Below are 12,218 nucleotides of genomic sequence, written 5' to 3' on the forward strand. Positions count from 1 at the left end.
ATAAACAAATTTATGTATAAAGATGATAAGTGTAAGTAAGTAAGTATGTTTCGAACAGGGACTACCACGTGTAAGACTAATGACCTGTTGCAAGTTCCATTATCTTCTTGTGTTCTTATAAGAGACCGATAAACGTTTCATATCATCCACCCCCAAGAATCAAATCCCGATCCATTTTACCACATTAAGACATGAAACACTATTTCACCACACTTGGAATTATTTTTCATTTTTTTTTATTTCATCACTTGGAAATATTTTTTTTTATTTCACCACACTTGGAATCAGAACAACGTTTTACCTCACCACGTGCATTATCAGTAACTCACCAAACAGTATATTCCGCCCTCCAACCCCGACGATTCCGCCACTCACTTAGCTGTCCAGTATCTGTCACATTCGGGAGCTCCACGCACACTTATTTCTTAATCGTAACGACTACTGTAGTCTCGCAAGTTTAAACCTTCTTCAACTTATTCATATACTCCCTAAAGTCTTTCAGAACTTCATAACTTAATTTCCTCCTCCATTCCGCGTATTTGCATGTGTGTATACGCGTCTGGGCTCTCTCTCTCTCTCTCTCTCTCTCTCTCTCTCTCTCTCTCGAGAGAGAGAGAGAGAGAGAGAGAGAGAGAGAGAGAGAGAGAGAGACACACACACACAGTAATAACCTTACCCACTACTTGGCAGGCGGAGATTCGCCCCCAGCTGTTACCGTCTCCCGTGAACATATGTTGCATGGCATGTGAAAGTTTTCACCCTTAAATCATTGATCTGCCTACATCCCTTATTTTGGAACGCTTTGTTGTCTCAAGTTTTTAAAGGCCACACAGTTCATTAGTCTGGTTCTCAAGGATATTTTCACACGAGAATAACTATTTCTAGAATATAGGTACAAATACAATAACTAAACACATTTTCCTTGTATGTTATTTCTGTACTTTATATTTTTGGTCAGTTACAACGTTAAACATTCTACAAGTCTGCTGGAAAATATACATGATATTAATTATTGTCTTAGGTATTTCTTACATGAAACAATGCATTAAAACAAATACACAAAGCCTCCGAAATATTATACTAAACATTCTATCGTATTATACGGTAAACCATCAAGCCGCAGTGTCCCAGAATTAATAGGAAAATCCATGTATTATTCTTGACATGAAACAACGCAATATGAAAAAAAATAAATAAATAAATAACGCTTCCTAATATAATACTAAGCATTGTATCCTATTATACTGTATGTCATCAAGCACCAATGTCACATAATTAATAGGAAAATTCGGGATGGAAACAAATAAAAGCTTCGTAAATACTCGCATCATACTAGCATCGCATCGTATTATACTCGTACCTACGCCTTCAGCCAGAGTGTCGCAGCATTACTGGAAAACGCTGCCGAGAAAAGTTTAGCAGCAGCGCAAGTCAGCGTGGAAGGGAAGCTTTTATCTCGGCCTCTCGCAGGGACACTCCAAGGCCAGCCACTTCACTGCGGGACCTCAACATTTTCCCGGGCCTCTCTTGTAAGGTTCTGGCCCCGCACTGGATGGAGCTCCCGGCCGCCTACCCCGCCTCACAAAATATTCACTCCGCTTCTTACAGTTGAATATCTGATCAATATTTCTTATTTATTTATTTATTTATTTATTATTATTATTTATTTATTTTTTTGTGATTCTTTATCTGTCTTTTTCAATGACTCGTCAATTTTAATCCGATTCATTGTGTTTAGCCTTTTTTTTTTGTGGCCTTGCAAGATTTCAATGGGTGTTTACAATTGAAGCCCTTATTGATCAAAAGTTTTTTTTATTCTTTAAGTATTTGTTTAGTAATATGAAAATTTCAAGGCTCATCTTGCACTTGAATATCCGTCTTTGAAAAGTAGTATTTATTTATTTATTTTCATTCGATATCGTTTCAGCATTTCAGTTCGCTTCCTACTGTCCGTTTTCTCTCTTCGTTTTTTTCTTTTTCTTTATTTTTCCTTTTGTCCTTTTTTCCTTTTCTTTTTATCTAGCTTGCAAACCTGCCGCTCAAGAAGACGTATGAGTTTGCAGGAAATGAGGCGCAAGTTGAAGATGAAGACATCGCGGCTGCCATTCAGGAAGACAGGCACGGCAGGTCATGATGTGATGAGCGGAGGCTGAGGAAAGCACGCGAGGGGGTGAGGTGGCAATGTCAAGGTAGGAGGAGGAGGAGGAGGAGTTCAGGAAGACAGGCACGGCAGGTCATGATGTGATGATCGGAGGCTGAGGAAAGCACGCGAGGGGGTGAGGTGGCAATGTCAAGGTAGGAGGAGGAGGAGGAGGAGGAGGAGGAGGAGGAGGAGGTGGTGGTGGTATTCCTAGAAAGAAATCCAGAATTGACTTAAAACACAATAAGAACAATAAGAACAAAGTAAATACACAAAAAAAAAAATTATTAGGAGCTTAAAAACGTGGAAGTCAATTCATACATGATATAAACCATACCTTGAAAAAAATATATGAAGGTAATTGGAGAGAGGAAGCAATCAACGCTGATTAAATAATTCACATGATTCAGGCTGGGTCTGACGTTAAAAAATAGTCAGTCATGGAAGCAATCACTTAGCTTTTGTAAAATGGTATATCTCTGAAGCATCTCGTAAATAAAGAGTAAACCACAAATTAAGGTAAAAAAAATTATCCTTTTCGGGCGAAATAAGAGAGAACTAAATATCAAGTAATCATTTTGATCTCACTGTAACAGAAATCAGGGACTTGGAGGCGTCAGACGTCACCAAGTCGGTCATTAGTGGAGGTAGGCAGTCCCGTGACAGGCGGCGGACGCTGCTACTCACCGCCACGTTGAGTGAAGTCAGGGTGAGATATTGGAGGTTTTAGACGACAGTTCGTTTGTGGGATAGCATTTTTTTCGGCTGGTGAAGAAAATCGTTTTATATTATACACCGACCCGCGTGAACACACACACACACACACACACACACACACACACACACACACACACACACGGTAAAAGTTTGTTGCTGTTTGATTCACTTACATTCACTTGAAATCACCTTGTACAAGCTTCCTACACCTTTCTTCACTTACATTCACTTGAAATCACCTTGTGCAAGCTTCCTACACCTTTCTTCACTTACATTCACTTGAAATCACCTTGTACAAGCTTTCTACACCTTTCTTCCTCTATCATAATGTGGCTAATTTTCCTCCAGTACTATACTAAGTATCAAGTACCGTACTTTAACGAAACAGCGTAATAAAGAAACTAAAAGTCTGTTGCTGCAATATGTTTACTTGGATCCGTCTTGTTAGGTAGTGACCACTACAGGCTACCAACACGTTTCTTTTCTATTATAATGTGAATAGTTTTCCTCCAAACGACCTACGTAAGAACCTAAGCGTGTTACCGTTTAATATCCACTCGAATCCACATAAATTTCTTTAGCCACTGACCGCTACCTTCACCTTCATGGCTTAAATGGCTAATCCTGTACCTTAAGCACTTAGTAAACCAAGATTTCAAGCTCCTCGTCCCCCTTCCTCGGTAAGTCCCGGAAAATATTTTGTTCCCTATTCCTTCATCTTTCCCAAGCCTTGTACTCACTAAAGACAGGGAAACAAAACATCTCACAAATTAACTTTATTTTTCAGCTTAATTCCCATTGTGTCATGTCGTACATAATGTTCAATTACGTAACAAGAAAAAAATACGTAATCAAGGATTTCGAAGGTACTTACTGTTAAAATTTTCAGTTGCCTCAGAGAGAGAGAGAGAGAGAGAGAGAGAGAGAGAGAGAGAGAGAGAGAGAGAGAGAGAGAGAGAGAGAGAGAGAGAGAGAGAGAGAGGTACAAAAATAACGACATTAAGGGTTCAAAGAGCGGAAGACCTGGACGGAAAAAGGAATCCTCGAGGGCAAAGATTCTACGAAGAGAAAGAAAGAAATAGTGAAACTAACTTTGGTCACGTAGACTGAAGGAGACGGAGGGAAGGACGAGTGGGAAATCAGATAGGTACGACCTCAAATCCTCCTTTTTCTCCAGGGAGGCTCAGTGCCAGCAGCAGCAGCAGCAGCAGCAGCAGCGCGCAGGGTACTCTGCTGCTACACACGTAGGCGACACCACACACGAGGCAATTGCAGGAAGAGCGGGAAAGACAACACAAGAACTTCATTTCTCGACGGAATCTACCAGACGCCAGTATCCAGTGACAATGTACTGATTTCAATACTGTTAAATGAAGGGAGCATGTGAATATTTTTTTTTACCTTTCATGGTTATTTAGCGTGTCTAAAATCGCATTCAACGCACCCTACAACCCTGTGACAGATTGTACTGACCTTAAAACTGTCTAATGAATATGGTTATGTTATTTATCTAGGTCGGCATTTTTTTTTTTTTTTTTAACCATTTAGGTGATATTTGGTGCATCTTATCACAAAGCAGTGTGATAAGTTTATTTTGTTTCAGCAGTCACCTCCAGACATATACTAACTAGGTATTAGGAGGTCTGGTTTTTTAATCTCTCTCTCTCTCTCTCTCTCTCTCTCTCTCTCTCTCTCTCTCTCTCTCTCTCTCTCTCTCTCTCTCTCTCTTCTGCAGGTGATGGTAAAAATTCTGTACAGTGCTTCTAGTGACGTGAATTGTTGCGTATCGCAGTGAGAGGGTTAAGTTTTTTTTTAATCCACTTTTGCTAACTGGTTTCTGTACAGATGCAAGAGTTAACCTAGTATTCGCTGTTTTAATCTTTCTGCCGGAAAAGTCTGACACTCCCTGCCAACGACTGTATTTCCACCTGCCTATGATTTCAGACCTTTACAAAAGAAAAGTTCCAAGACTTTTCACAATGTAATTTTGGACTTGTTTTTGAACGGTTTTCTTTAGTGACGGGGACCATCAGTGACACTTTTTTGTCGCATTGTGTTGCCCCTGGCCTGACCCCTTTTACAAATAAAAAAAAAAATGATTTATCGTTTTCTTTTAATGCTGGATAAATCGTGATATATGAGGGTGAAATTTTAAATGCGGCATTTTTGAATAGGGAAGAATGTCCAGAAGTTCTCCAGTTAAAGAGAGGAAAGAGTCCAGATACTGGTTTACTCCTGCATGGCAGTGGGTGAGATGCAAAACAATTAAGGGAGAAAAATCTTTAATCGAAAGGCTTTTGAATTCACCGTGCTTGGTAAAGATTCAAAGTTTTTTTTTTTTTTTTACATAAATGGGAAGCTGTATCCTATACATGCTCGGCAAAGCCCCTGTATAGTCATCAACTGAAAGACGGAGAATAAAAAAAAAACGGTTGAAGGCGAGATGGTTGAATAATAATGAAGAGGGAATAGTTGTCTGAATGCTTGTGTCCAGTAGAAGGACTCGATATTCAAGTTTTCGAGATCTTGAACAATACAAGGTCTGTCGTGCGCCATTCGAGAAATGGAGGGAGCTGAAGTTGGACGCTCTTAAATGGAATAAAACAGACCTGAATGATTCTGGGTAATTAAACACAAACACCAATAACATGAACCAATGACATGAACCCACTACCTCACAAACTAGTGTTATTTTTAGTTCCCATGATACGACTGTACATTAATTGTTGATCGATGACGTCTACACACTGACCGATGAGTTTATTGAAAGAAAAGAGTGTTGCCTCTGGGAGACGTGGTGACCCAAGTGCTGCTCAGCGTTAGGACGACACGCGGCGCGGTCATGGGACGGCCGGTGACCGAGGCCATCCTGGGAAGAGTAATGGCCAGCTTACGCACTGCCTGTCCCGCCATTTGTCCTCCTCTGAATGATATTTCAACCACAGAACACATGAGTACTGTCTCCGCCAACAATACATTTACTCCTCCAATACTGGGACTTCACTCCTGTATTTTATTGTTACTTCACTGCTTCTATATTTTATTGTTATTATCAATCTATGCTATAATTAATATGGGATACTTGTAACTTGCTCAAGAAGCCTAGAAAATTCATTCTTCCCTGCTTAGAGACAAAGTATTGCCTCAATGTGGCTTGAATTGTACAACAGGAAACCCGCTGCCTCAACGCAACACCGCCACCACGACAGCAATACCAACAACACCAGGCACAAAAAGAGTTCCTCCCACCAAGCCGTGCAGATCAGCGGGGTGAGGTGGTGCCTAAGCCTCCCTATTGATCTACGGCGACAGTTTCTAAAAGTTTTGTGCCCCGAGCGGCGAGGGAGAGTCGGCCGCGGGGAGTCCTGGGCCTGCTTCCTTTGTGGCCTGTGAACCTCAGAGGGAAGTTACAGTAGGGGGGTCAAGTACCGCCCGGCGCCTCGCTATATTCTTTACTTGTATAAAGCTGCCGTGCTGTGGACAGACACGTCATTCTCGAGTATCTTACTTGGTTATTGACCCTTCAAGTACTTTGCTTATCTGCCCGAGTATTCAATATTTTATTTTTCATTTATTTTGATTTCGTAATTATATAACTATTTACTCATTTGTTTACTTATCTACTTATTCATGCGTTCGTTTCATTAATTGTTTGCCTATTTAGTTACTTTTGAATGTGGAAACTGGTCAAGAACACGAGAAGATGCAGAAGACCATTTCAACTGCCATTAAAAAAAAAGCTCGAAAAGTTTAAGTGTTGAATGGTCGCGGTTTTATCCTCAAAATCTACCTTCTGTGGATGAAAGAGCGAGAGAGAGAGAGAGAGAGAGAGAGAGAGAGCAGCAGACAAACACACCGTACACAAAAAGAAAGACAGACAGACAGTAAATACAGTCACACAGACACACGCCTTCAAAGTGAAGTATCAAAGCGCTCTCTCTCTCTCTCTCTCTCTCTCTCTCTCTCTCTCTCTCTCTCTCTAAATCTAAATCTACCTGTATTTTCTTTCTTTAGTAGCGCCATTACTGTTTTTTTAAGGTTCGCTTTGTATCGCCTGACCAGGAGAGAGAGAGAGAGAGAGAGAGAGAGAGAGAGCACTTTTTACTATGCCAATAAAATTAAGTACATACGCTACACACACACACACAGGCCATAGAGAACGCTACACACACACACACACACACACACACACACACACAGGCCATAGAGAACAAGAACAGACGAGCGAGGGAGGCGAGCGAGGAACCATGAAACTAAAATAGAAAAAATATAACTTTCTCCGCAGCAGAGAAAACACACACACACACACACACAGAGCCATAGAAAGACATGATGCATATTTTTGAGAGAGAGAGAGACAGACGAGACAAAAAAAAAAGCAGATAAACACGACAGATTTTCGGAATTAGAGAGAGACAAACTCAGACATACAGAAATAGACGGACAGAATCTTCATGTTTTGCAATACTGGGGTAGTGTATTCCATCAAGCATCTCGCCAAATCACCGGGAAGAGGAGGAAATTACTCTAATAAACCTACGAGAGAAATAACTTGCGTGGGGGAGGGAGAAAAAAGTGAAAAAAATAAAGCTGGAGAGAATGAGCAGTTTTTCAGTTCAGAGGATCGACGTGGCGCAGCGGTAGAGAGAGAGAGAGAGAGAGAGAGAGAGAGAGAGAGAGAGAGAGAGAGAGAGAGAGAGAGAGAAACAGTAGAGAGGAAGAATAAATATAGAAGATGGAAGAAAGGGATGGAGAGAAAAACGTGGGTGGGAAGGGTGCCTGAGAGAGAGAGAGAGAGAGAGAGAGAGAGAGAGAGAGAGAGAGAGAGAGAGAGAGAGAGAGAGAGAGAGAGAGAGAGAGAAAGGGAAGAGAGAGAATAAAGAGGAGAGAGAAGGAGAGATGAATAAGGGAGGCGATAGAAGGAAAGGGTGAGGAGGAAAAGTGGTTCGGGAAGGGCGCCTGAGGAAGAGGCGGGGAAATATTGCGAAGGGGAATGCGGGGAAAAAGAAAAGCATCTCAAGCAGAAAGGAAAGAGAGGGGAGGAAAAGTGGAGGAAGAACAGGGAAGCGATCTGAGGGAGAGAGGGAGAGATGGTGCGCGGTGATACAGAAGCAGGGATGGGGTGATGGGGGTGATGTGAGGCTGGGAGAGATAGGGAGAGGGAGGGGAGGGAGAGGGGAGACGAGGAAAGATGATGAGGTGTGTAGGGTACGAAGATAAGAGGGAATGTTTACATGATGGAAAGAGGTGTGTGTGTGCGTGTGTGTGTGTGTGTGTGTGTGTGTGTGTGTGTGTGTGTGTGTGTGTGTGTGTGTATACTCTTGTAATTTCAGATAAGGCATATATACCTGGGAACGGTCACACTTACTTCCATTCATAATCTCTGGAGTATTTCATAGCAATCAATAGCTAATGATGGAATAGTTCAAGGATTATACAACATTAATTCGTAACCTTTGACAAGGTGATGGGATCTGAGCGTCTAACTTTACATACGCGTACGCTTTCCTGTGATACAAAAAATTGAGGGTTCAGCGTTCAAAATGATAAGCATGATGACGAAATTTTCTTTTGAATGGTCAGTCTGCTGGAAACGAACCTTTCAAATACAATCCCTTCCCTTACACATTCACCAGGAAAAATACACAGTGCGAGGCTCGGTGCAGACCACCCGAACTGCGCTGCCTTTGTTCTTTTGTTTCTTTACCTCCGCGCTCCAGAACTGATGCCCACACAGCAGCACCAATACTAACTGATCTGATTACCTCCGTGACTGATCTGATCAAATTCAATGTTAACGGCACGAGGAGGGGACTCACAGCTGGGCTCGGCCACATTACAGAGCTGATAACACAAGGAAATCTTGGGACGGTTGCCAGGACGTGTGTTCGAGTGTAACCTTTGTGTCTTTTCAAGCATACGAGTCTATGTGGCTTTTCAAGCATACAAGCATTTCAAAGGTAAAAACTCCATTTCATAGCTATGAAATTATGAAAAAATATGCTATGACTCGTGATATTACAATATCTCTATATCTTGATTTCAGCAGGCGAAAATGTAGCTACATACCCGCCATTAACAACCTTAGTACCGAGTCTGTTCATTCGCTCATCACTCATTCACTTATCACTCCACATTATCTAACAGGCGTTAAATTCCAAGACCCGCCACGTGCCTCGAGATCAGCAAAACCCGGGGATGCTAACACTGCAAAACCACACACAGCGAAGCATCGTAAAGTAGTAGAGTCTCGGGGCAGATGCTGAGTACAGCGTCTATTGCAAGCATGATGAAGGCAGCGAATGAAGCGTGAAATGCGTGAAGCGAAAGCGCGGTACGCGCCAGTACGGTACACCCAATAACGGAAGGTCTAGTCTGGCTGAGGAGGCGAGGCTGATATGGAGGAAATGCTGGCCTATGTTCAGAAACTCTCTGCTTTCCCACCATGACTATTTTCAAAGGCCACAGATGATTAACAGTATTCAAGAGTGTTTCTCCTGTTAATAATGTAGAAAATGTTACTCTGTCTCTAGAAGCATAAAAACACTCTTAAAAATCCTTTACATTCTGAAACTTTTTGTAATTAGGGAAGGTGTGGTGAAGGGTGTCAGAATATGGTCCATTACCGCCTCCGTCACAACGCCCGGGTCACTGCAGCCAGCCAGGAAAGTATTACTCTGATAAATCTTATACGACTTCATGCTGCTGAGGACGAATTGTTCATTGCCACCCTGTTGCTGAGGCGTCTTGCGTTAGCGAGTCTTGTTCGTGGCACTAACACTGACAAACGTCTAACACCAGCAACATACTATAAAGAATATCAACAACCAACACTGATATCGCTAAGGAAGCTCTGACACGAATAGAATTATACACCTGAGCACATCATTAGAATATACAGCGCAGTGTGGCGTCCTTGTCTAGCCCAGGTGTCATTCGTTATCCTCATTATATATCTATTTAATATTTATTCTGCTCATGGCGTGTTGAAGAGAACAAGAAGGATGCGACAAAACAACAGTCCCTGTAGAATACAATACATGACACGTTCTAGAGCACATGAACACAATTGTCACTAGACCAGTGGAGTTTTCATCCTTGTCCTTGAATTTATCTGGTCTTAATTTTCCTATAGATTCTGCATTAACATCTCAATAAGTAGCATTTAGAGAAATCAGTTGGCTTATCATCCCTGTTCTGGAATTTCCCCAAGTAATGTTCCCTATTCATTCTACCCGAAAAATCTGACAAGTGAAACCATCGTTGCTGGCTGGTTACAGTGGTGGTGATTGTTTTGGTTACCTTGTTAGTGGTGGTGGTGGTGGTTGTGATGGGGGTGTGTTGGTTACAGTAATGGTGGTAGGGTTGGTGATGGTGGAATTGAAGGTTACAATGGTGGTGGTGGTTGTTACAGCAGTGGTAATGGTGATGGTGATTATGCTGATAACGACCACCACGGCCATTATGATGACTGTCACGTCGTTCACACCACAATGGCAGCCACTCACGCACTCTCTCTCTCTCTCTCTCTCTCTCTCTCTCTCATTGACATTCACCAAGACAGACATGACCTTCGGTGACCTGCTCCAATGACCTCCCTCCTCCCTTCCCTCACCTCCTGACCTTTTCTTGACCTCTGCACCTTCCCTTGATACAATGCCCTTACTTCTTGCCTGACCTACTCTCTCTCTCTCTCTCTCTCTCTCTCTCTCTCTCTCTCTCTCTCTCTCTCTCTCATATCAGTACAAGAATATAGGAAGTCAAGCATGACTGTCACTGCATCACGCTGTCCCCTCAACCCTTTCCTCCCATGCCCTCCTCCCTTACAAGTGCAATGATACACGCGACTAAACTATTGAACAATGGTAACGACCAACAATCATTGCCACTAAATACAATTGCAAATAACAGCTTCAAACTATCCGTGACACCACTGCACGATATTCATATGTACAGCATCACGGAAAACACAGTAGCGGGGATACAAGCTGCCGTGGGGAGCGGCAGGCTGTGGGGGGTGGGGGGAGGGGACTAGTATCAGTGACGTCACAAAGTCTACTTACCCTCAGTTATCATGTGAACACGTGTTATGAAATAAACAAACAAAACATGGTGACTGCACACCAAAGACAACAAACATGAATCAACAACTGTACCTCGCTCCTACTGCTGTCCGGCGTCGCCACGGAGTAAATCAGACAGGGAACACCAGGCCTCCAGCACCACACTCCCTGCTGCCAGCGCTCAGTACCCACGCAAAGTCAGCTCCATGGAAGCTAGAGAGTCTAACGCTTCCTTTGCCTGCACTACTGCAAAGTACAATTAACGACCACTACACAAACTAATGACACCGGTGTTCAATTACTGAGGTGATTAACGCGCAATTCAGATATCCACGTGACCGCGCGGCGCCTCGTCCCTCGAGTGGTGACGCCAGCGTGGGACCTCCGCCTGACCAATCTGGGACTCGGTTCGTTCTCGAGGTTCACTGCTTCGAGTCTTTCTCATACCTTTCTTTATTTCCGGTATCTGGTATGCCGGGATATGCCACTCAATTGCTGAATATTACACGGTATACAAAGGACGTATACGAGAGCATGAAAGGTCTACGAAAGGTTTATCTCAGCTCGGTTTCAAACATCTACGCTGACTTGAATCCATACCTCAAACGTCACATTGACAGATTCACCACCAAATTGTACTCCTGTAGTGTTCACGAGGTAAGTATGAGATTACACCTTATACAGAGAACATTTATCAGCATTGCAGGTTCAAGAAAGGCGAATTTTAGCTTGGTTTCAAACGGCAATCCATCCTGACCCGAGTCCTCAACTTTAGCATTACGCTGCCAGATTCACCACCAAACTGTATAAATGTACTATGTATGCAGTAAGGATAGGATTACACGTGTTTTCAATGGAGATATGATAGCATTACACGAATGTGAAAGATGTATATCAGCTTGGTTTCAAATGCCTACTTACGCTTACTCCAATACGTATGTGTGTTGTGTATGTGTGTTGAAGTGCCACGTGCCTGATCCACAACCAAAGTGTATTGTTGTAGTGTGTATGAAGCAAGGATGAGATTATACCTCATACAAAGAACATTCAACCGCATTGCAGGGTTAAGATTACACACTATTCAAAGGACATGATACATTATTGGACTACGGAAAGTAAATCTTACCAAACGGGATCCACCCTGACTCGAATCCCTAAGTTGAAGCGTCGCGTTGCCAGATTCACCAGTAGATATCAATTCAACGCAAATGGTGACCTCCCAACACTATAAAAGAGAACAGAGAATACATACTCTTATCTACTTCTAAGTCATCACGTATCACGAGTGTCCAAACAAT

General features: G+C 42.5%; 1 long non-coding RNA gene across 2 annotated transcripts; it reads right to left on the bottom strand.

Moving 5' to 3' along the window:
• Positions 1 to 916: 916 nt before the first annotated feature.
• On the bottom strand, positions 917 to 11,678 carry LOC135097231 (uncharacterized). Of its 2 annotated transcripts, none has more exons than XR_010265488.1 (3): positions 11,014 to 11,678; positions 2,729 to 2,905; positions 917 to 2,350 (listed from the first exon to the last, which is right to left on the bottom strand). It is a non-coding gene; the product is annotated as an uncharacterized LOC135097231 (long non-coding RNA). The 2 variants fall into 2 exon arrangements; XR_010265489.1 differs by having other exon boundaries at positions 2,828 to 2,905; positions 11,014 to 11,663.
• Between the last annotated feature and the right edge of the window lie 540 nt (positions 11,679 to 12,218).

This window comes from Scylla paramamosain, unplaced genomic scaffold, assembly GCF_035594125.1.
Source record: "Scylla paramamosain isolate STU-SP2022 unplaced genomic scaffold, ASM3559412v1 Contig15, whole genome shotgun sequence".
Lineage (NCBI taxonomy): Eukaryota > Metazoa > Arthropoda > Malacostraca > Decapoda > Portunidae > Scylla > Scylla paramamosain.